At 39.2% G+C, this 19,120-nt stretch overlaps 38 non-coding genes across 38 annotated transcripts; all 38 read left to right on the top strand.

The window, feature by feature from the left end:
* Window positions 1–252: 252 nt before the first annotated feature.
* Trnal-aag (transfer RNA leucine (anticodon AAG)) lies at window positions 253–334 on the top strand. Its single transcript has one exon. It is a non-coding gene; the product is annotated as a tRNA-Leu (tRNA).
* Window positions 335–1,295: 961 nt separating this feature from the next.
* On the top strand, window positions 1,296–1,377 carry Trnal-uag (transfer RNA leucine (anticodon UAG)). The gene has a single exon. It is a non-coding gene; the product is annotated as a tRNA-Leu (tRNA).
* Window positions 1,378–1,546: 169 nt separating this feature from the next.
* On the top strand, window positions 1,547–1,619 carry Trnaa-ugc (transfer RNA alanine (anticodon UGC)). Its single transcript has one exon. It is a non-coding gene; the product is annotated as a tRNA-Ala (tRNA).
* A 307-nt stretch (window positions 1,620–1,926) lies between these two features.
* Trnal-aag (transfer RNA leucine (anticodon AAG)) lies at window positions 1,927–2,009 on the top strand. The gene has a single exon. It is a non-coding gene; the product is annotated as a tRNA-Leu (tRNA).
* A 963-nt stretch (window positions 2,010–2,972) lies between these two features.
* On the top strand, window positions 2,973–3,054 carry Trnal-uag (transfer RNA leucine (anticodon UAG)). The gene has a single exon. It is a non-coding gene; the product is annotated as a tRNA-Leu (tRNA).
* A 169-nt stretch (window positions 3,055–3,223) lies between these two features.
* Window positions 3,224–3,296, top strand: Trnaa-ugc (transfer RNA alanine (anticodon UGC)). The gene has a single exon. It is a non-coding gene; the product is annotated as a tRNA-Ala (tRNA).
* Window positions 3,297–3,604: 308 nt separating this feature from the next.
* Window positions 3,605–3,686, top strand: Trnal-aag (transfer RNA leucine (anticodon AAG)). Its single transcript has one exon. It is a non-coding gene; the product is annotated as a tRNA-Leu (tRNA).
* Window positions 3,687–3,787: 101 nt separating this feature from the next.
* Trnaa-agc (transfer RNA alanine (anticodon AGC)) lies at window positions 3,788–3,860 on the top strand. Its single transcript has one exon. It is a non-coding gene; the product is annotated as a tRNA-Ala (tRNA).
* Window positions 3,861–4,168: 308 nt separating this feature from the next.
* On the top strand, window positions 4,169–4,250 carry Trnal-aag (transfer RNA leucine (anticodon AAG)). Its single transcript has one exon. It is a non-coding gene; the product is annotated as a tRNA-Leu (tRNA).
* A 962-nt stretch (window positions 4,251–5,212) lies between these two features.
* On the top strand, window positions 5,213–5,294 carry Trnal-uag (transfer RNA leucine (anticodon UAG)). Its single transcript has one exon. It is a non-coding gene; the product is annotated as a tRNA-Leu (tRNA).
* A 169-nt stretch (window positions 5,295–5,463) lies between these two features.
* Window positions 5,464–5,536, top strand: Trnaa-ugc (transfer RNA alanine (anticodon UGC)). The gene has a single exon. It is a non-coding gene; the product is annotated as a tRNA-Ala (tRNA).
* Window positions 5,537–5,844: 308 nt separating this feature from the next.
* Window positions 5,845–5,926, top strand: Trnal-aag (transfer RNA leucine (anticodon AAG)). Its single transcript has one exon. It is a non-coding gene; the product is annotated as a tRNA-Leu (tRNA).
* A 483-nt stretch (window positions 5,927–6,409) lies between these two features.
* Trnal-uag (transfer RNA leucine (anticodon UAG)) lies at window positions 6,410–6,491 on the top strand. The gene has a single exon. It is a non-coding gene; the product is annotated as a tRNA-Leu (tRNA).
* Window positions 6,492–7,041: 550 nt separating this feature from the next.
* On the top strand, window positions 7,042–7,123 carry Trnal-aag (transfer RNA leucine (anticodon AAG)). The gene has a single exon. It is a non-coding gene; the product is annotated as a tRNA-Leu (tRNA).
* Window positions 7,124–7,224: 101 nt separating this feature from the next.
* On the top strand, window positions 7,225–7,297 carry Trnaa-agc (transfer RNA alanine (anticodon AGC)). The gene has a single exon. It is a non-coding gene; the product is annotated as a tRNA-Ala (tRNA).
* A 309-nt stretch (window positions 7,298–7,606) lies between these two features.
* Window positions 7,607–7,688, top strand: Trnal-uag (transfer RNA leucine (anticodon UAG)). The gene has a single exon. It is a non-coding gene; the product is annotated as a tRNA-Leu (tRNA).
* Window positions 7,689–7,857: 169 nt separating this feature from the next.
* On the top strand, window positions 7,858–7,930 carry Trnaa-ugc (transfer RNA alanine (anticodon UGC)). Its single transcript has one exon. It is a non-coding gene; the product is annotated as a tRNA-Ala (tRNA).
* A 308-nt stretch (window positions 7,931–8,238) lies between these two features.
* On the top strand, window positions 8,239–8,320 carry Trnal-aag (transfer RNA leucine (anticodon AAG)). The gene has a single exon. It is a non-coding gene; the product is annotated as a tRNA-Leu (tRNA).
* A 483-nt stretch (window positions 8,321–8,803) lies between these two features.
* Trnal-uag (transfer RNA leucine (anticodon UAG)) lies at window positions 8,804–8,885 on the top strand. Its single transcript has one exon. It is a non-coding gene; the product is annotated as a tRNA-Leu (tRNA).
* A 170-nt stretch (window positions 8,886–9,055) lies between these two features.
* Trnaa-ugc (transfer RNA alanine (anticodon UGC)) lies at window positions 9,056–9,128 on the top strand. The gene has a single exon. It is a non-coding gene; the product is annotated as a tRNA-Ala (tRNA).
* A 308-nt stretch (window positions 9,129–9,436) lies between these two features.
* On the top strand, window positions 9,437–9,518 carry Trnal-aag (transfer RNA leucine (anticodon AAG)). The gene has a single exon. It is a non-coding gene; the product is annotated as a tRNA-Leu (tRNA).
* Window positions 9,519–9,619: 101 nt separating this feature from the next.
* Window positions 9,620–9,692, top strand: Trnaa-agc (transfer RNA alanine (anticodon AGC)). Its single transcript has one exon. It is a non-coding gene; the product is annotated as a tRNA-Ala (tRNA).
* Window positions 9,693–10,001: 309 nt separating this feature from the next.
* Window positions 10,002–10,083, top strand: Trnal-uag (transfer RNA leucine (anticodon UAG)). Its single transcript has one exon. It is a non-coding gene; the product is annotated as a tRNA-Leu (tRNA).
* Window positions 10,084–10,802: 719 nt separating this feature from the next.
* On the top strand, window positions 10,803–10,884 carry Trnal-uag (transfer RNA leucine (anticodon UAG)). Its single transcript has one exon. It is a non-coding gene; the product is annotated as a tRNA-Leu (tRNA).
* Window positions 10,885–11,434: 550 nt separating this feature from the next.
* Trnal-aag (transfer RNA leucine (anticodon AAG)) lies at window positions 11,435–11,516 on the top strand. Its single transcript has one exon. It is a non-coding gene; the product is annotated as a tRNA-Leu (tRNA).
* An 830-nt stretch (window positions 11,517–12,346) lies between these two features.
* Trnaa-ugc (transfer RNA alanine (anticodon UGC)) lies at window positions 12,347–12,419 on the top strand. Its single transcript has one exon. It is a non-coding gene; the product is annotated as a tRNA-Ala (tRNA).
* Window positions 12,420–12,727: 308 nt separating this feature from the next.
* Trnal-aag (transfer RNA leucine (anticodon AAG)) lies at window positions 12,728–12,809 on the top strand. Its single transcript has one exon. It is a non-coding gene; the product is annotated as a tRNA-Leu (tRNA).
* Window positions 12,810–13,771: 962 nt separating this feature from the next.
* Trnal-uag (transfer RNA leucine (anticodon UAG)) lies at window positions 13,772–13,853 on the top strand. Its single transcript has one exon. It is a non-coding gene; the product is annotated as a tRNA-Leu (tRNA).
* Window positions 13,854–14,022: 169 nt separating this feature from the next.
* On the top strand, window positions 14,023–14,095 carry Trnaa-agc (transfer RNA alanine (anticodon AGC)). The gene has a single exon. It is a non-coding gene; the product is annotated as a tRNA-Ala (tRNA).
* A 309-nt stretch (window positions 14,096–14,404) lies between these two features.
* On the top strand, window positions 14,405–14,486 carry Trnal-uag (transfer RNA leucine (anticodon UAG)). Its single transcript has one exon. It is a non-coding gene; the product is annotated as a tRNA-Leu (tRNA).
* Window positions 14,487–15,783: 1,297 nt separating this feature from the next.
* On the top strand, window positions 15,784–15,856 carry Trnaa-agc (transfer RNA alanine (anticodon AGC)). The gene has a single exon. It is a non-coding gene; the product is annotated as a tRNA-Ala (tRNA).
* A 309-nt stretch (window positions 15,857–16,165) lies between these two features.
* On the top strand, window positions 16,166–16,247 carry Trnal-uag (transfer RNA leucine (anticodon UAG)). The gene has a single exon. It is a non-coding gene; the product is annotated as a tRNA-Leu (tRNA).
* Window positions 16,248–16,416: 169 nt separating this feature from the next.
* Window positions 16,417–16,489, top strand: Trnaa-ugc (transfer RNA alanine (anticodon UGC)). The gene has a single exon. It is a non-coding gene; the product is annotated as a tRNA-Ala (tRNA).
* Window positions 16,490–16,797: 308 nt separating this feature from the next.
* On the top strand, window positions 16,798–16,879 carry Trnal-aag (transfer RNA leucine (anticodon AAG)). The gene has a single exon. It is a non-coding gene; the product is annotated as a tRNA-Leu (tRNA).
* Window positions 16,880–16,980: 101 nt separating this feature from the next.
* On the top strand, window positions 16,981–17,053 carry Trnaa-agc (transfer RNA alanine (anticodon AGC)). Its single transcript has one exon. It is a non-coding gene; the product is annotated as a tRNA-Ala (tRNA).
* Window positions 17,054–17,362: 309 nt separating this feature from the next.
* Window positions 17,363–17,444, top strand: Trnal-uag (transfer RNA leucine (anticodon UAG)). Its single transcript has one exon. It is a non-coding gene; the product is annotated as a tRNA-Leu (tRNA).
* A 551-nt stretch (window positions 17,445–17,995) lies between these two features.
* On the top strand, window positions 17,996–18,077 carry Trnal-uag (transfer RNA leucine (anticodon UAG)). Its single transcript has one exon. It is a non-coding gene; the product is annotated as a tRNA-Leu (tRNA).
* Window positions 18,078–18,246: 169 nt separating this feature from the next.
* On the top strand, window positions 18,247–18,319 carry Trnaa-ugc (transfer RNA alanine (anticodon UGC)). The gene has a single exon. It is a non-coding gene; the product is annotated as a tRNA-Ala (tRNA).
* The last annotated feature ends 801 nt before the right edge of the window (window positions 18,320–19,120 follow it).

The raw sequence follows: 19,120 nt of genomic DNA, 5'->3' as shown, positions 1-19,120 counted from the left end.
ATATTTTCAATTCGTTCCAACCTCTGGCATATACACTCAAAAAAGGTCTTTCATTATTTTATAATTTTACCCAATAAGTCAAAATAACCACAAAAAAATAAAGATAGAAATCCGCTCCTAATTGTCAGACATAAATCTCACCACTCGCAATGCTAAGCTTAAGATTCATCTATACAACGTACTATGCATACATATTATTCTATTTGCATATGTTGATGAAAATAGAATATACATCAACGCTGATATATGCAGGGTAGCGTGGCCGAGCGGTCTAAGGCGCTGGTTTAAGGCACCAGTCATTTCGATGGCGTGGGTTCGAATCCCACCGCTGCCAATTTTGGCTCGAACTTTGATACCACTATAACTTGTAATATATTAATTCAAATAAAGAAATCCTAAAAACTAATAAGGTTTGATGAAAAACATAGTCACATCGGGGATGTAGCTCATATGGTAGAGCGCGATTAGCGTGCGCGAGGTACCTGGATTGCATAAGTCTTCTAATTTATAGCGACATCATGGTCCGGGTCGCGTCGACCGTTGATTGTTCGAGTGAGGTGATAACGCGTTTCGATTTTTGGGGCGTTTACTTGATTGCCCCTCGACTGGAGAATCTATCGCAACACGCATCTCAACTGCAACGATAAGCCTGTTCCACAAAATAAGTTAAGTCTTTTGATGTCATACTTACTTTCACTGAAACTTTGAATCGATTTTACCGTTATCGTTTACTGAAGATTAGAATACACAACCAAGATTTCACACGTTTTAAACTACTAGACACTTGGAAGCGGACAGTTAAAAGGAAGCGCAGTCTCGGCACGCGTGGAGTCTAGGGAACAATATCAACAAACTCTGCACATGTCAACGAAATTTCAGATGTTTCAGAACGCCCGGCTACGCTACCTACACGATGGGATGTAGCTCATATGGTAGAGCGCGCGCTTAGCATGCGCGAGGTACCGTGATCGATGCCCGGCATCTCCAGATTACTTTTGTTAAACAATAATAAATTTCCAGGGTGCTTTTGTGTTTGAATTAAAATATGTTCAATTCGTTCCAACCTCTCGCATATACACCAAGAAAAAGTCTTTCATTGATCTATAATTTTAACCAATAAGTCAAAATAACCATAAAAAACTAAAGATATGAATCCGCTCTTAATTGTAAGACATTAATTCCTCCACTCGCACTGCTAATCTTAAGGTTCATCAATACAACGTAGTATGCATATATATTATTCTATTTGCATAAGTTGATGAAAATAGAATATACATTAACGCTGACATGTGGAGGGTAGCGTGGCCGAGCGGTCTAAGGCGCTGGTTTTAGGCACCAGTCATTTCAATGGCGTTGGTTCGAATCCCACCGCTGCCAGTTTTTGTTCGAAATTTGTTACCACGAGAAGACTTGTAATATAATATTTCAAATAGAAAAATCCCGAAAACTAATAATGTTTGATGAAAAATTCCAAATTCCGTTTTTAGGCGCTGGTCTAAGGCACCAGTCATTTCGATAGCGTTGGTTCGAAACCGACAGTCGCATGGGGGATGTAGCTCATATGGTAGAGCGCGCGCTTTGCATGCGCGAGGTACCGGGATCGATGCCCGGCATCTCCAGACTTCTTTTGTTAAACAATACTAAATTTTCAGGGTGCTTTTGTGTTTTAATGGATATATTTTCAATTCGTTCCAACCTCTGGCATATACACTCAAAAAAGGTCTTTCATTATTCCATAATTTTACCCAATAAGTCAAACTAACCACAAAAAAATAAAGATAGAAATCCGCTCCTAATTGTCAGACATAAATCTCACCACTCGCAATGCTAAGCTTAAGGTTCATCTATACAACGTACTATGCATACATGGTATTCTATTTGCATATGTTGATGAAAATAGAATATACATCAACGCTGATGTATGCAGGTTAGCGTGGCCGAGCGGTCTAAGGCGCTGGTTTAAGGCACCAGTCATTTTGATGGCGTGGGTTCGAATCCCACCGCTGCCAATTTTTGCTCGAACTTTGATACCACGATAACTTGTAATATATTAATTCAAATAAAAAAATCCTAAAAACTAATAAGGTTTGATGAAAAACATAGTCGCATCGGGGATGTAGCTCATATGGTAGAGCGCGCGATTAGCGTGCGCGAGGTACCTGGATTGAATAAGTCTTCTAATTTATAGCGACATCATGGTCCGGGTCGCGTCGACCGTTGATTGTTCGAGTGAGGTGATAACGCGTTTCGATTTTTGGGGCGTTTACTTGATTGCCCCTCGACTGGAGAATCTATCGCAACACGCATCTCAACTGCAACGATAAGCCTGTTCCACAAAATAAGTTAAGTCTTTTGATGTCATACTTACTTTCACTGAAACTTTGAATCGATTTTACCGTTATCGTTTACTGAAGATTAGAATACACAACCCAGATTTCACACGTTTTAAACTACTAGACACTTGGAAGCGGACAGTTAAAAGGAAGCGCAGTCTCGGCACGCGTGGAGTCTAGGGAACAATATCAACAAACTCTGCACATGTCAACGAAATTTCAGATGTTTCAGAACGCCGGGCTACGCTACCTACACGATGGGATGTAGCTCATATGGTAGAGCGCGCGCTTAGCATGCGCGAGGTACCGGGATCGATGCCCGGCAGCTCCAGATTACTTTTGTTAAACAATAATAAATTTCCAGGGTGCTTTTGTGTTTGAATTAAAATATGTTCAATTCGTTCCAACCTCTCGCATATACACCAAGAAAAAGTCTTTCATTGATCTATAATTTTAACCAATAAGTCAAAATAACCATAAAAAACTAAAGATATGAATCCGCTCTTAATTGTAAGACATTAATTCCTCCACTCGCACTGCTAAGCTTAAGGTTCATCAATACAACGTAGTATGCATATATATTATTCTATTTGCATAAGTTGATGAAAATAGAATATACATTAACGCTGACATGTGGAGGGTAGCGTGGCCGAGCGGTCTAAGGCGCTGGTTTTAGGCACCAGTCATTTCAATGGCGTTGGTTCGAATCCCACCGCTGCCAGTTTTTGTTCGAAATTTGTTACCACGAGAAGACTTGTAATATAATATTTCAAATAGAAAAATCCCGAAAACTAATAATGTTTGATGAAAAATTCCAAATTCCGTTTTTAGGCGCTGGTCTAAGGCACCAGTCATTTCGATAGCGTTGGTTCGAAACCGACAGTCGCATGGGGGATGTAGCTCATATGGTAGAGCGCGCGCTTTGCATGCGCGAGGTACCGGGATCGATGCCCGGCATCTCCAGATTACTTTTGTTAAACAATACTAAATTTTCAGGGTGCTTTTGTGTTTTATTGGATATATTTTCAATTCGTTCCAACCTCTGGCATATACACTCAAAAAAGGTCTTTCATTATTCCATAATTTTACCCAATAAGTCAAACTAACCACAAAAAAATAAAGATAGAAATCCGCTCCTAATTGTCAGACATAAATCTCACCACTCGCAATGCTAAGCTTAAGGTTCATCTATACAACGTACTATGCATACATATTATTCTATTTGCATATGTTGATGAAAATAGAATATACATCAACGCTGATATATGCAGGGTAGCGTGGCCGAGCGGTCTAAGGCGCTGGTTTAAGGCACCAGTCATTTCGATGGCGTGGGTTCGAATCCCACCGCTGCCAATTTTTTCTCGAACTTTGATACCACGATAACTTGTAATATATTAATTCAAATAAAAAAATCCTAAAAACTAATAAGGTTTGATGAAAAACATAGTCGCATCGGGGATGTAGCTCATATGGTAGAGCGCGCGCTTAGCATGCGCGAGGTACCGGGATCGATGCCCGGCATCTCCAGACTTCTTTTGTTAAACAATACTATATTTTCAGGGTGCTTTTGTGTTTTAATGGATATATTTTCAATTCGTTCCAACCTCTGGCATATACACTCAAAAAAGGTCTTTCATTATTTTATAATTTTACCCAATAAGTCAAAATAACCACAAAAAAATAAAGATAGAAATCCGCTCCTAATTGTCAGACATAAATCTCACCACTCGCAATGCTAAGCTTAAGATTCATCTATACAACGTACTATGCATACATATTATTCTATTTGCATATGTTGATGAAAATAGAATATACATCAACGCTGATATATGCAGGGTAGCGTGGCCGAGCGGTCTAAGGCGCTGGTTTAAGGCACCAGTCATTTCGATGGCGTGGGTTCGAATCCCACCGCTGCCAATTTTGGCTCGAACTTTGATACCACTATAACTTGTAATATATTAATTCAAATAAAGAAATCCTAAAAACTAATAAGGTTTGATGAAAAACATAGTCACATCGGGGATGTAGCTCATATGGTAGAGCGCGATTAGCGTGCGCGAGGTACCTGGATTGCATAAGTCTTCTAATTTATAGCGACATCATGGTCCGGGTCGCGTCGACCGTTGATTGTTCGAGTGAGGTGATAACGCGTTTCGATTTTTGGGGCGTTTACTTGATTGCCCCTCGACTGGAGAATCTATCGCAACACGCATCTCAACTGCAACGATAAGCCTGTTCCACAAAATAAGTTAAGTCTTTTGATGTCATACTTACTTTCACTGAAACTTTGAATCGATTTTACCGTTATCGTTTACTGAAGATTAGAATACACAACCAAGATTTCACACGTTTTAAACTACTAGACACTTGGAAGCGGACAGTTAAAAGGAAGCGCAGTCTCGGCACGCGTGGAGTCTAGGGAACAATATCAACAAACCCTGCACATGTCAACGAAATTTCAGATGTTTCAGAACGCCGGGCTACGCTACCTGCACGATGGGATGTAGCTCATATGGTAGAGCGCGCGCTTAGCATGCGCGAGGTACCGGGATCGATGCCCGGCATCTCCAGATTACTTTTGTTAAACAATAATAAATTTCCAGGGTGCTTTTGTGTTTGAATTAAAATATGTTCAATTTGTTCCAACCTCTCGCATATACACCAAGAAAAAGTCTTTCATTGATCTATAATTTTAACCAATAAGTCAAAATAACCATAAAAAAACTAAAGATATGAATCCGCTCTTAATTGTAAGACAATAATCCCTCCACTCGCACTGCTAAGCTTAAGGTTCATCTATACAACGTAGTATGCATATATATTATTCTATTTGCATAAGTTGATGAAAATAGAATATTCATTAACGCTGACATATGGAGGGTAGCGTGGCCGAGCGGTCTAAGGCGCTGGTTTTAGGCACCAGTCATTTCAATGGTGTGGGTTCGAATCTCACCGCTGCCAGTTTTTTTTAAAAATGTGTTACCACGAGAAGACTTGTAATATAATATTTCAAATAGAAAAATCCCGAAAACTAATAATGTTTGATGAAAAATTCCAAATTCCGTTTTTAGGCGCTGGTCTAAGGCACTAGTCATTTCGATAGCGTTGGTTCGAAACCAACAGTCGCATGGGGGATGTAGCTCATATGGTAGAGCGCGCGCTTTGCATGCGCGAGGTACCGGGATCGATGCCCGGCATCTCCAGACTTCTTTTGTTAAACAATACTAAATTTTCAGGGTGCTTTTGTGTTTTAATGGATATATTTTCAATTCGTTCCAACCTCTGGCATATACACTCAAAAAAGGTCTTTTATTATTTAATAATTTTACCCAATAAGTCAAACTAACCACAAAAAAATAAAGATAGAAATCCGCTCCTAATTGTCAGACATAAATCTCACCACTCGCAATGCTAAGCTTAAGGTTCATCTATACAACGTACTATGCATACATATTATCCTATTTGCATATGTTGATGAAAATAGAATATACATCAACGCTGATATATGCAGGGTAGCGTGGCCGAGCGGTCTAAGGCGCTGGTTTAAGGCACCAGTCATTTCGATGGCGTGGGTTCGAATCCCACCGCTGCCAATTTTTGCTCGAACTTTGATACCACGATAACTTGTAATATATTAATTCAAATAAAAAAATCCTAAAAACTAATAAGGTTTGATGAAAAACATAGTCGCATCGGGGATGTAGCTCATATGGTAGAGCGCGCGCTTAGCATGCACGAGGTACCGGGATCGATGCCCGGCATCTCCAGATTACTTTTGTTAAACAATTATAAATTTCCAGCGTGCTTTTGTGTTTGAATTGAAATATGTTCAATTCGTTCCAACCTCTCGCATATACACTAAGAAAAAGTCTTTCATTGATCTATAATTTTAACCAATAAATCAAAATAACCATAAAAAAACTAAAGATGTGAATCCGCTCTTAATTGTAAGACAATAATCCCTCCACTCGCACTGCTAAGCTTAAGGTTCATCTATACAACGTAGTATGCATATATATTATTCTATTTGCATAAGTTGATGAAAATAGAATATACATTAACGCTGACATATGTAGGGTAGCGTGCCCGAGCGGTCTAAGGCGCTGGTTTTAGGCACCAGTCATTTCAATGGCGTGGGTTCGAATCCCACCGCTGCCAGTTTTTTTTAAAAATGTGTTACCACGAGAAGACTTGTAATATAATATTTCAAATAGAAAAATCCCGAAAACTAATAATGTTTGATGAAAAATTCCAAATTCCGTTTTTAGGCGCTGGTCTAAGGCACCAGTCATTTCGATAGCGTTGGTTCGAAACCGACAGTCGCATGGGGGATGTAGCTCGTATGGTAGAGCGCGCGCTTTGCATGCGCGAGGTACCGGGATCGATGCCCGGCATCTCCAGACTTCTTTTGTTAAACAATACTAAATTTTCAGGGTGCTTTTGTGTTTTAATGGATATATTTTCAATTCGTTCCAACCTCTGGCATATACACTCAAAAAAGGTCTTTCATTATTCCATAATTTTACCCAATAAGTCAAACTAACCACAAAAAAATAAAGATAGAAATCCGCTCCTAATTGTCAGAAATAAATCTCACCACTCGCAATGCTAAGCTTAAGGTTCATCTATACAACGTACTATGCATACATGGTATTCTATTTGCATATGTTGATGAAAATAGAATATACATCAACGCTGATGTATGCAGGGTAGCGTGGCCGAGCGGTCTAAGGCGCTGGTTTAAGGCACCAGTCATTTTGATGGCGTGGGTTCGAATCCCACCGCTGCCAATTTTTGCTCGAACTTTGATACCACGATAACTTGTAATATATTAATTCAAATAAAAAAATCCTAAAAACTAATAAGGTTTGATGAAAAACATAGTCGCATCGGGGATGTAGCTCATATGGTAGAGCGCGCGCTTAGCATGCGCGAGGTACCGGGATCGATGCCCGGCATCTCCAGATTACTTTTGTTAAACAATTATAAATTTCCAGCGTGCTTTTGTGTTTGAATTGAAATATGTTCAATTCGTTCCAACCTCTCGCATATACACTAAGAAAAAGTCTTTCATTGATCTATAATTTTAACCAATAAATCAAAATAACCATAAAAAAACTAAAGATATGAATCCGCTCTTAATTGTAAGACAATAATCCCTCCACTCGCACTGCTAAGCTTAAGGTTCATCTATACAACGTAGTATGCATATATATTATTCTATTTGCATAAGTTGATGAAAATAGAATATACATTAACGCTGACATGTGGAGGGTAGCGTGGCCGAGCGGTCTAAGGCGCTGGTTTTAGGCACCAGTCATTTCAATGGCGTGGGTTCGAATCCCACCGCTGCCAGTTTTTTTTAAAAATGTGTTACCACGAGAAGACTTGTAATATAATATTTCAAATAGAAAAATCCCGAAAACTAATAATGTTTGATGAAAAATTCCAAATTCCGTTTTTAGGCGCTGGTCTAAGGCACCAGTCATTTCGATAGCGTTGGTTCGAAACCGACAGTCGCATGGGGGATGTAGCTCATATGGTAGAGCGCGCGCTTTGCATGCGCGAGGTACCGGGATCGATGCCCGGCATCTCCAGACTTCTTTTGTTAAACAATACTAAATTTTCAGGGTGCTTTTGTGTTTTAATAGATATATTTTCAATTCGTTCCAACCTCTGGCATATACACTCAAAAAAGGTCTTTCATTATTCCATAATTTTACCCAATAAGTCAAACTAACCACAAAAAAATAAAGATAGAAATCCGCTCCTAATTGTCAGACATAAATCTCACCACTCGCAATGCTAAGCTTAAGGTTCATCTATACAACGTACTATGCATACATATTATTCTATTTGCATATGTTGATGAAAATAGAATATACATCAACGCTGATATATGCAGGGTAGCGTGGCCGAGCGGTCTAAGGCGCTGGTTTAAGGCACCAGTCATTTCGATGGCGTGGGTTCGAATCCCACCGCTGCCAATTTTTTCTCGAACTTTGATACCACGATAACTTGTAATATATTAATTCAAATAAAAAAATCCTAAAAACTAATAAGGTTTGATGAAAAACATAGTCGCATCGGGGATGTAGCTCATATGGTAGAGCGCGCGCTTAGCATGCTCGAGGTACCGGGATCGATGCCCGGCATCTCCAGATTACTTTTGTTAAACAATTATAAATTTCCAGCGTGCTTTTGTGTTTGAATTGAAATATGTTCAATTCGTTCCAACCTCTCGCATATACACTATGAAAAAGTCTTTCATTGATCTATAATTTTAACCAATAAGTCAAAATAACCATAAAAAAACTAAAGATATGAATCCGCTCTTAATTGTAAGACAATAATCCCTCCACTCGCACTGCTAAGCTTAAGGTTCATCTATACAACGTAGTATGCATATATATTATTCTATTTGCATAAGTTGATGAAAATAGAATATACATTAACGCTGACATATGGAGGGTAGCGTGGCCGAGCGGTCTAAGGCGCTGGTTTTAGGCACCAGTCATTTCAATGGCGTGGGTTCGAATCCCACCGCTGCCAGTTTTTTTTTAAAAATGTGTTACCACGAGAAGACTTGTAATATAATATTTCAAATAGAAAAATCCCGAAAACTAATAATGTTTGATGAAAAATTCCAAATTCCGTTTTTAGGCGCTGGTCTAAGGCACCAGTCATTTCGATAGCGTTGGTTCGAAACCGACAGTCGCATGGGGGATGTAGCTCATATGGTAGAGCGCGCGCTTTGCATGCGCGAGGTACCGGGATCGATGCCCGGCATCTCCAGACTTCTTTTGTTAAACAATACTAAATTTTCAGGGTGCTTTTGTGTTTTAATGGATATATTTTCAATTCGTTCCAACCTCTGGCATATACACTCAAAAAAGGTCTTTCATTATTTCATAATTTTACCCAATAAGTCAAACTAACCACAAAAAAATAAAGATAGAAATCCGCTCCTAATTGTCAGACATAAATCTCACCACTCGCAATGCTAAGCTTAAGGTTCATCTATACAACGTACTATGCATACATATTATTCTATTTGCATATGTTGATGAAAATAGAATATACATCAACGCTGATATATGCAGGGTAGCGTGGCCGAGCGGTCTAAGGCGCTGGTTTAAGGCACCAGTCATTTCGATGGCGTGGGTTCGAATCCCACCGCTGCCAATTTTTTCTCGAACTTTGATACCACGATAACTTGTAATATATTAATTCAAATAAAAAAATCCTAAAAACTAAAAAGGTTTGATGAAAAACATAGTCGCATCGGGGATGTAGCTCATATGGTAGAGCGCGCGCTTAGCATGCGCGAGGTACCGGGATCGATGCCCGGCATCTCCAGATTACTTTTGTTAAACAATTATAAATTTCCAGCGTGCTTTTGTGTTTGAATTGAAATATGTTCAATTCGTTCCAACCTCTCGCATATACACTAAGAAAAAGTCTTTCATTGATCTATAATTTTAACCAATAAGTCAAAATAACCATAAAAAAACTAAAGATATGAATCCGCTCTTAATTGTAAGACAATAATCCCTCCACTCGCACTGCTAAGCTTAAGGTTCATCTATACAACGTAGTATGCATATATATTATTCTATTTGCATAAGTTGATGAAAATAGAATATACATTAACGCTGACATATGGAGGGTAGCGTGGCCGAGCGGTCTAAGGCGCTTGTTTTAGGCACCAGTCATTTCAATGGCGTGGGTTCGAATCCCACCGCTGCCAGTTTTTTTTAAAAATGTGTTACCACGAGAAGACTTGTAATATAATATTTCAAATAGAAAAATCCCGAAAACTAATATTGTTTGATAAAAAATTCCAAATTCCGTTTTTAGGCGCTGGTCTAAGGCACCAGTCATTTCGATAGCGTTGGTTCGAAACCGACAGTCGCGTGGGGGATGTAGCTCATATGGTAGAGCGCGCGCTTTGCATGCGCGAGGTACCGGGATCGACGCCCGGCATCTCCAGACTTCTTTTGTTAAACAATACTAAATTTTCAGGGTGCTTTTGTGTTTTAATGGATATATTTTCAATTCGTTCCAACCTCTGGCATATACACTCAAAAAAGGTCTTTCATATGGTAGAGCGCGCGCTTAGCATGCGCAAGGTACCGGGATCGATGCCCGGCATCTCCAGATTACTTTTGTTAAACAATTATAAATTTCCAGCGTGCTTTTGTGTTTGAATTGAAATATGTTCAATTCGTTCCAACCTCTCGCATATACACTAAGAAAAAGTCTTTCATTGATCTATAATTTTAACCAATAAGTCAAAATAACCATAAAAAAACTAAAGATATGAATCCGCTCTTAATTGTAAGACAATAATCCCTCCACTCGCACTGCTAAGCTTAAGGTTCATCTATACAACGTAGTATGCATATATATTATTCTATTTGCATAAGTTGATGAAAATAGAATATACATTAACGCTGACATATGGAGGGTAGCGTGGCCGAGCGGTCTAAGGCGCTTGTTTTAGGCACCAGTCATTTCAATGGCGTGGGTTCGAATCCCACCGCTGCCAGTTTTTTTTAAAAATGTGTTACCACGAGAAGACTTGTAATATAATATTTCAAATAGAAAAATCCCGAAAACTAATATTGTTTGATAAAAAATTCCAAATTCCGTTTTTAGGCGCTGGTCTAAGGCACCAGTCATTTCGATAGCGTTGGTTCGAAACCGACAGTCGCGTGGGGGATGTAGCTCATATGGTAGAGCGCGCGCTTTGCATGCGCGAGGTACCGGGATCGACGCCCGGCATCTCCAGACTTCTTTTGTTAAACAATACTAAATTTTCAGGGTGCTTTTGTGTTTTAATGGATATATTTTCAATTCGTTCCAACCTCTGGCATATACACTCAAAAAAGGTCTTTCATTATTTCATAATTTTACCCAATAAGTCAAACTAACCACAAAAAAATAAAGATAGAAATCCGCTCCTAATTGTCAGACATAAATCTCACCACTCGCAATGCTAAGCTTAAGGTTCATCTATACAACGTACTGTGCATACATATTATTCTATTTGCATATGTTGATGAAAATAGAATATACATCAACGCTGATATATGCAGGGTAGCGTGGCCGAGCGGTCTAAGGCGCTGGTTTAAGGCACCAGTCATTTCGATGGCGTGGGTTCGAATCCCACCGCTGCCAATTTTGGCTCGAACTTTGATACCACTATAACTTGTAATATATTAATTCAAATAAAGAAATCCTAAAAACTAATAAGGTTTGATGAAAAACATAGTCACATCGGGGATGTAGCTCATATGGTAGAGCGCGCGATTAGCGTGCGCGTGGTACCTGGATTGCATAAGTCTTCTAATTTATAGCGACATCATGGTCCGGGTCGCGTCGACCGTTGATTGTTCGAGTGAGGTGATAACGCGTTTCGATTTTTGGGACGTTTACTTGATTGCCCCTCGACTGGAGAATCTCTCGCAACACGCATCTCAACTGCAACGATAAGCCTGTTCCACAAAATAAGTTAAGTCTTTTGATGTCATACTTACTTTCACTGAAACTTTGAATCGATTTTACCGTTATCGTTTACTGAAGATTAGAATACACAACCAAGATTTTACACGTTTTAAACTACTAGACACTTGGAAGCGGACAGTCAAAAGGAAGCGCAGTCTCGGCACGCGTGGAGTCTAGGGAACAATATCAACAAACTCTGCACATGTCAACAAAATTTCAGATGTTTCAGAACGCCCGGCTACGCTACCTACACGATGGGATGTAGCTCATATGGTAGAGCGCGCGCTTAGCATGCGCGAGGTACCGGGATCGATGCCCGGCATCTCCAGATTACTTTTGTTAAACAATAATAAATTTCCAGGGTGCTTTTGTGTTTGAATTAAAATATGTTCAATTCGTTCCAACCTCTCGCATATACACCAGGAAAAAGTCTTTCATTGATCTATAATTTTAACCAATTAACTACATTTCGATAGCGTTGGTTCGAAACCGACAGTCGCATGGGGGATGTAGCTCATATGGTAGAGCGCGCGCTTTGCATGCGCGAGGTACCGGGATCGATGCCCGGCATCTCCAGACTTCTTTTGTTAAACAATACTAAATTTTCAGGGTGCTTTTGTGTTTTGATGGATATATTTTCAATTCGTTCCAACCTCTGGCATATACACTCAAAAAAGGTCTTTCATTATTTCATAATTTTACCCAATAAGTCAAACTAACCACAAAAAAATAAAGATAGAAATCCGCTCCTAATTGTCAGACATAAATCTCACCACTCGCAATGCTAAGCTTAAGGTTAATCTATACAACGTACTATGCATACATATTATTCTATTTGCATATGTTGATGAAAATAGAATATACATCAACGCTGATATATGCAGGGTAGCGTGGCCGAGCGGTCTAAGGCGCTGGTTTAAGGCACCAGTCATTTCGATGGCGTGGGTTCGAATCCCACCGCTGCCAATTTTTGCTCGAACTTTGATACCACGATAACTTGTAATATATTAATTCAAAAAAAAAATCCTAAAAACTAATAAGGTTTGATGAAAAACATAGTCACATCGGGGATGTAGCTCATATGGTAGAGCGCGCGATTAGCGTGCGCGAGGTACCTGGATTGCATAAGTCTTCTAATTTATAGCGACATCATGGTCCGGGTCGCGTCGACCGTTGATTGTTCGAGTGAGGTGATAACGCGTTTCGATTTTTGGGGCGTTTACTTGATTGCCCCTCGACTGGAGAATCTATCGCAACACGCATCTCAACTGCAACGATATGCCTGTTCCACAAAATAAGTTAAGTCTTTTGATGTCATACTTACTTTCACTGAAACTTTGAATCGATTTTACCGTTATCGTTTACTGAAGATTAGAATACACAACCAAGATTTCACACGTTTTAAACTACTAGACACTTGGAAGCGGACAGTTAAAAGGAAGCGCAGTCTCGGCACGCGTGGAGTCTAGGGAACAATATCAACAAACTCTGCACATGTCAACGAAATTTCATATGTTTCAGAACGCCCGGCTACGCTACCTACATGATGGGATGTAGCTCATATGGTAGAGCGCGCGCTTAGCATGCGCGAGGTACCGGGATCGATGCCCGGCATCTCCAGATTACTTTTGTTAAACAATAATAAATTTCCAGGGTGCTTTTGTGTTTGAATTAAAATATGTTCAATTCGTTCCAACCTCTCGCATATACACCAAGAAAAAGTCTTTCATTGATCTATAATTTTAACCAATAAGTCAAAATAACCATAAAAAACTAAAGATATGAATCCGCTCTTAATTGTAAGACATTAATTCCTCCACTCGCACTGCTAAGCTTAAAGTTCATCAATACAACGTAGTATGCATATATATTATTCTATTTGCATAAGTTGATGAAAATAGAATATACATTAACGCTGACATATGGAGGGTAGCGTGGCCGAGCGGTCTAAGGCGCTGGTTTTAGGCACCAGTCATTTCAATGGCGTTGGTTCGAATCCCACCGCTGCCAGTTTTTGTTCGAAATTTGTTACCACGAGAAGACTTGTAATATAATATTTCAAATAGAAAAATCCCGAAAACTAATAATGTTTGATGAAAAATTCCAAATTCCGTTTTTAGGCGCTGGTCTAAGGCACCAGTCATTTCGATAGCGTTGGTTCGAAACCGACAGTCGCATGGGGGATGTAGCTCATATGGTAGAGCGCGCGCTTAGCATGCGCGAGGTACCGGGATCGATGCCCGGCATCTCCAGATTACTTTTGTTAAACAATTATAAATTTCCAGCGTGCTTTTGTGTTTGAATTAAAATATGTTCAATTCGTTCCAACCTCTCGCATATACACTAAGAAAAAGTCTTTCATTGATCTATAATTTTAACCAATAAGTCAAAATAACCATAAAAAAACTAAAGATATGAATCCGCTCTTAATTGTAAGACAATAATCCCTCCACTCGCACTGCTAAGCTTAAGGTTCATCTATACAACGTAGTATGCATATATATTATTCTATTTGCACAAGTTGAAGAAAATAGAATATACATTAACGCTGACATATGGAGGGTAGCGTGGCCGAGCGGTCTAAGGCGCTGGTTTTAGGCACCAGTCATTTCAATGGCGTAGGTTCGAATCCCACCGCTGCCAACTTTTTCTAAAAAAGTGTTACCACGAGAAGACTTGTAATATAATATTTCAAATAGAAAAATCCCGAAAACTAATAATGTTTGATGAAAAATTCCAAATTCCGTTTTTAGGCGCTGGTCTAAGGCACCAGTCATTTCGATAGCGTTGGTTCGAAACCGACAGTCGCATGGGGGATGTAGCTCATATGGTAGTCCGCGCGCTTTGCATGCGCGAGGTACCGGGATCGATGCCCGGCATCTCCAGACTTCTTTTGTTAAACAATACTAAATTTTCAGGGTGCTTTTGTGTTTTAATGGATATATTTTCAATTCGTTCCAACCTCTGGCATATACACTCAAAAAAGGTCTTTCATTATTTTATAATTTTAACCAATAAGTCAAAATAACCATAAAAAAACTAAAGATATGAATCCGCTCTTAATTGTAAGACAATAATCCCTCCACTCGCACTGCTAAGCTTAAGGTTCATCTATACAACGTAGTATGCATATATATTATTCTATTTGCATAAGTTGATGAAAATAGAATATACATTAACGCTGACATATGGTGACTAGCGTGGCCGAGCGGTCTAAGGCGCTGGTCTAGGGAACAATATCAACAAACTCTGCACATGTCAACGAAATTTCATATGTTTCAGAACGCCCGGCTACGCTACCTACACGATGGGATGTAGCTCATATGGTAGAGCGCGCGCTTAGCATGCGCGAGGTACCGCGATCGATGCCCGGCATCTCCAGATTACTTTTCTTAAACAATAATAAATTTCCAGGGTGCTTTTGTGTTTGAATTAAAATATGTTCAATTCGTTCCAACCTCTCGCATATACACCAAGAAAAAGTCTTTCATTGATCTATAATTTTAACCAATAAGTCAAAATAACCATAAAAAACTAAAGATATGAATCCGCTCTTAATTGTAAGAAATTAATTCCTCCACTCGCACTGCTAAGCTTAAGGTTCATCAATACAACGTAGTATGCATATATATTATTCTATTTGCATAAGTTGATGAAAATAGAATATACATTACCGCTGACATATGGAGGGTATCGTGGCCGAGCGGTCTAAGGCGCTGGTTTTAGGCACCAGTCATTTCAATGGCGTTGGTTCGAATCCCACCGCTGCCAGTTTTTGTTCGAAATTTGTTACCACGAGAAGACTTGTAATATAATATTTCAAATAGAAAAATCCCGAAAACTAATAATGTTTGATGAAAAATTCCAAATTCCGTTTTTAGGCGCTGGTCTAAGGCACCAGTCATTTCGATAGCGTTGGTTCGAAACCGACAGTCGCATGGGGGATGTAGCTCATATGGTAGAGCGCGCGCTTAGCATGCGCGAGGTACCGGGATCGATGCCCGGCATCTCCAGATTACTTTTGTTAAACAATTACAAATTTCCAGCGTGCTTTTGTGTTTGAATTGAAATATGTTCAATTCGTTCCAACCTCTCGCATATACACTAAGAAAAAGTCTTTCATTGATCTATAATTTTAACCAATAAGTCAAAATAACCATAAAAAAACTAAAGATATGAATCCGCTTTTAATTGTAAGACAATAATCCCTCCACTCGCACTGCTAAGCTTAAGGTTCATCTATACAACGTAGTATGCATATATATTATTCTATTTGCATAAGTTGATGAAAATAGAATATACATCAACGCTGACATATGGAGGGTAGCGTGGCCGAGCGGTCTAAGGCGCTGGTTTTAGGCACCAGTCATTTCAATGGCGTGGGTTCGAATCCCACCGCTGCCAGTTTTTTTTAAAAATGTGTTACCACGAGAAGACTTGTAATATAACATTTCAAATAGAAAAATCCCGAAAACTAATAATGTTTGATGAAAAATTCCAAATTCCGTTTTTAGGCGCTGGTCTAAGGCACCAGTCATTTCGATAGCGTTGGTTCGAAACCGACAGTCGCATGGGGGATGTAGCTCATATGGTAGAGCGCGCGCTTTGCATGCGCGAGGTACCGGGATCGATGCCCGGCATCTCCAGACTTCTTTTGTTAAACAATACTAAATTTTCAGGGTGCTTTTGTGTTTTAATGGATATATTTTCAATTCGTTCCAACCTCTGGCATATACACTCAAAAAAGGTCTTTCATTATTTCATAATTTTACCCAATAAGTCAAACTAACCACAAAAAAATAAAGATAGAAATCCGCTCCTAATTGTCAGACATAAATCTCACCACTCGCAATGCTAAGCTTAAGGTTCATCTATACAACGTACTATGCATACATATTATTCTATTTGCATATGTTGATGAAAATAGAATATACATCAACGCTGATATATGCAGGGTAGCGTGGCCGAGCGGTCTAAGGCGCTGGTTTAAGGCACCAGTCATTTCGATGGCGTGGGTTCGAATCCCACCGCTGCCAATTTTTTCTCGAACTTTGATACCACGATAACTTGTAATATATTAATTCAAATAAAAAAATCCTAAAAACTAATAAGGTTTGATGAAAAACATAGTCGCATCGGGGATGTAGCTCATATGGTAGAGCGCGCGCTTAGCATGCGCGAGGTACCGGGATCGATGCCCGGCATCTCCAGACTACTTTTGTTAAACAATTATAAATTTCCAGCGTGCTTTTGTGTTTGAATTGAAATATGTTCAATTCGTTCCAACCTCTCGCATATACACTAAGAAAAAGTCTTTCATTGATCTATAATTTTAACCAATAAGTCAAAATAACCATAAAAAAACTAAAGATATGAATCCGCTCTTAATTGTAAGACAATAATCCCTCCACTCGCACTGCTAAGCTTAAGGTTCATCTATACAACGTAGTATGCATATATATTATTCTATTTGCATAAGTTGATGAAAATAGAATATACATTAACGCTGACATATGGAGGGTAGCGTGGCCGAGCGGTCTAAGGCGCTGGTTTTAGGCACCAGTCATTTCAATGGCGTGGGTTCGAATCCCACCGCTGCCAGTTTTTGTTCGAAATTTGTTACCACGAGAAGACTTGTAATATAATATTTCAAATAGAAAAATCCCGAAAACTAATAATGTTTGATAAAAAATTCCAAATTCCGTTTTTAGGCGCTGGTCTAAGGCACCAGTCATTTCGATAGCGTTGGTTCGAAACCGACAGTCGCATGGAGGATGTAGCTCATATGGTAGAGCGCGCGCTTAGCATGCGCGAGGTACCGGGATCGATGCCCGGCATCTCCAGATTACTTTTGTTAAACAATAATAAATTTCCAGGGTGCTTTTGTGTTTGAATTAAAATATGTTCAATTCGTTCCAACCTCTCGCATATACACCAAGAAAAAGTCTTTCATTGATCTATAATTTTAACCAATAAGTCAAAATAACCATAAAAAAACTAAAGATATGAATCCGCTTTTAATTGTAAGACAATAATCCCTCCACTCGCACTGCTAAGCTTAAGGTTCATCTATACAACGTAGTATGCATATATATTATTCTATTTGCATAAGTTGATGAAAATAGAATATACATTAACGCTGACATATGGAGGGTATCGTGGCCGAGCGGTCTAAGGCGCTGGTTTTAGGCACCAGTCATTTCAATGGCGTGGGTTCGAATCCCACCGCTGCCAGTTTTTTTAAAAAATGTGTTACCACGAGAAGACTTGTAATATAACATTTCAAATAGAAAAATCCCGAAAACTAATAATGTTTGATGAAAAATTCCAAATTCCGTTTTTAGGCGCTGGTCTAAGGCACCAGTCATTTCGATAGCGTTGGTTCGAAACCGACAGTCGCATGGGGGATGTAGCTCATATGGTAGAGCGCGCGCTTTGCATGCGCGAGGTACCGGGATCGATGCCCGGCATCTCCAGACTTCTTTTGTTAAACAATACTAAATTTTCAGGGTGCTTTTGTGTTTTAATGGATATATTTTCAATTCGTTCCAACCTCTGGCATATACACTCAAAAAAGGTCTTTCATTATTTTATAATTTTAACCAATAAGTCAAAATAACCATAAAAAAACTAAAGATATGAATCCGCTCTTAATTGTAAGACAAAAATCCCTCCACTCGCACTGCTAAGCTTAAGGTTCATCTATACAACGTAGTATGCATATATATTATTCTATTTGCATAAGTTGATGAAAATAGAATATACATTAACGCTGACATATGGTGGCTAGCGTGGCCGAGCGGTCTAAGGCGCTGGTCTAGGGAACAATATCAACAAACTCTGCACATGTCAACGAAATTTCATATGTTTCAGAACGCCCGGCTACGCTACCTACACGATGGGATGTAGCTCATATGGTAGAGCGCGCGCTTAGCATGCGCGAGGTACCGCGATCGATGCCCGGCATCTCCAGATTACTTTTGTTAAACAATAATAAATTTCCAGGGTGCTTTTGTGTTTGAATTAAAATATGTTCAATTCGTTCCAACCTCTCGCATATACACCAAGAAAAAGTCTTTCATTGATCTATAATTTTAACCAATAAGTCAAAATAACCATAAAAAAACTAAAGATATGAATCCGCTTTTAATTGTAAGACAATAATCCCTCCACTCGCACTGCTAAGCTTAAGGTTCATCTATACAACGTAGTATGCATATATATTATTCTATTTGCATAAGTTGATGAAAATAGAATATACATTAACGCTGACATAT

This window comes from Styela clava, chromosome 3 (assembly GCF_964204865.1).
Source record: "Styela clava chromosome 3, kaStyClav1.hap1.2, whole genome shotgun sequence".
Taxonomy (NCBI): Eukaryota; Metazoa; Chordata; class Ascidiacea; order Stolidobranchia; family Styelidae; genus Styela; species Styela clava.
This window is presented reverse-complemented; position numbering and strand designations above follow the sequence as displayed.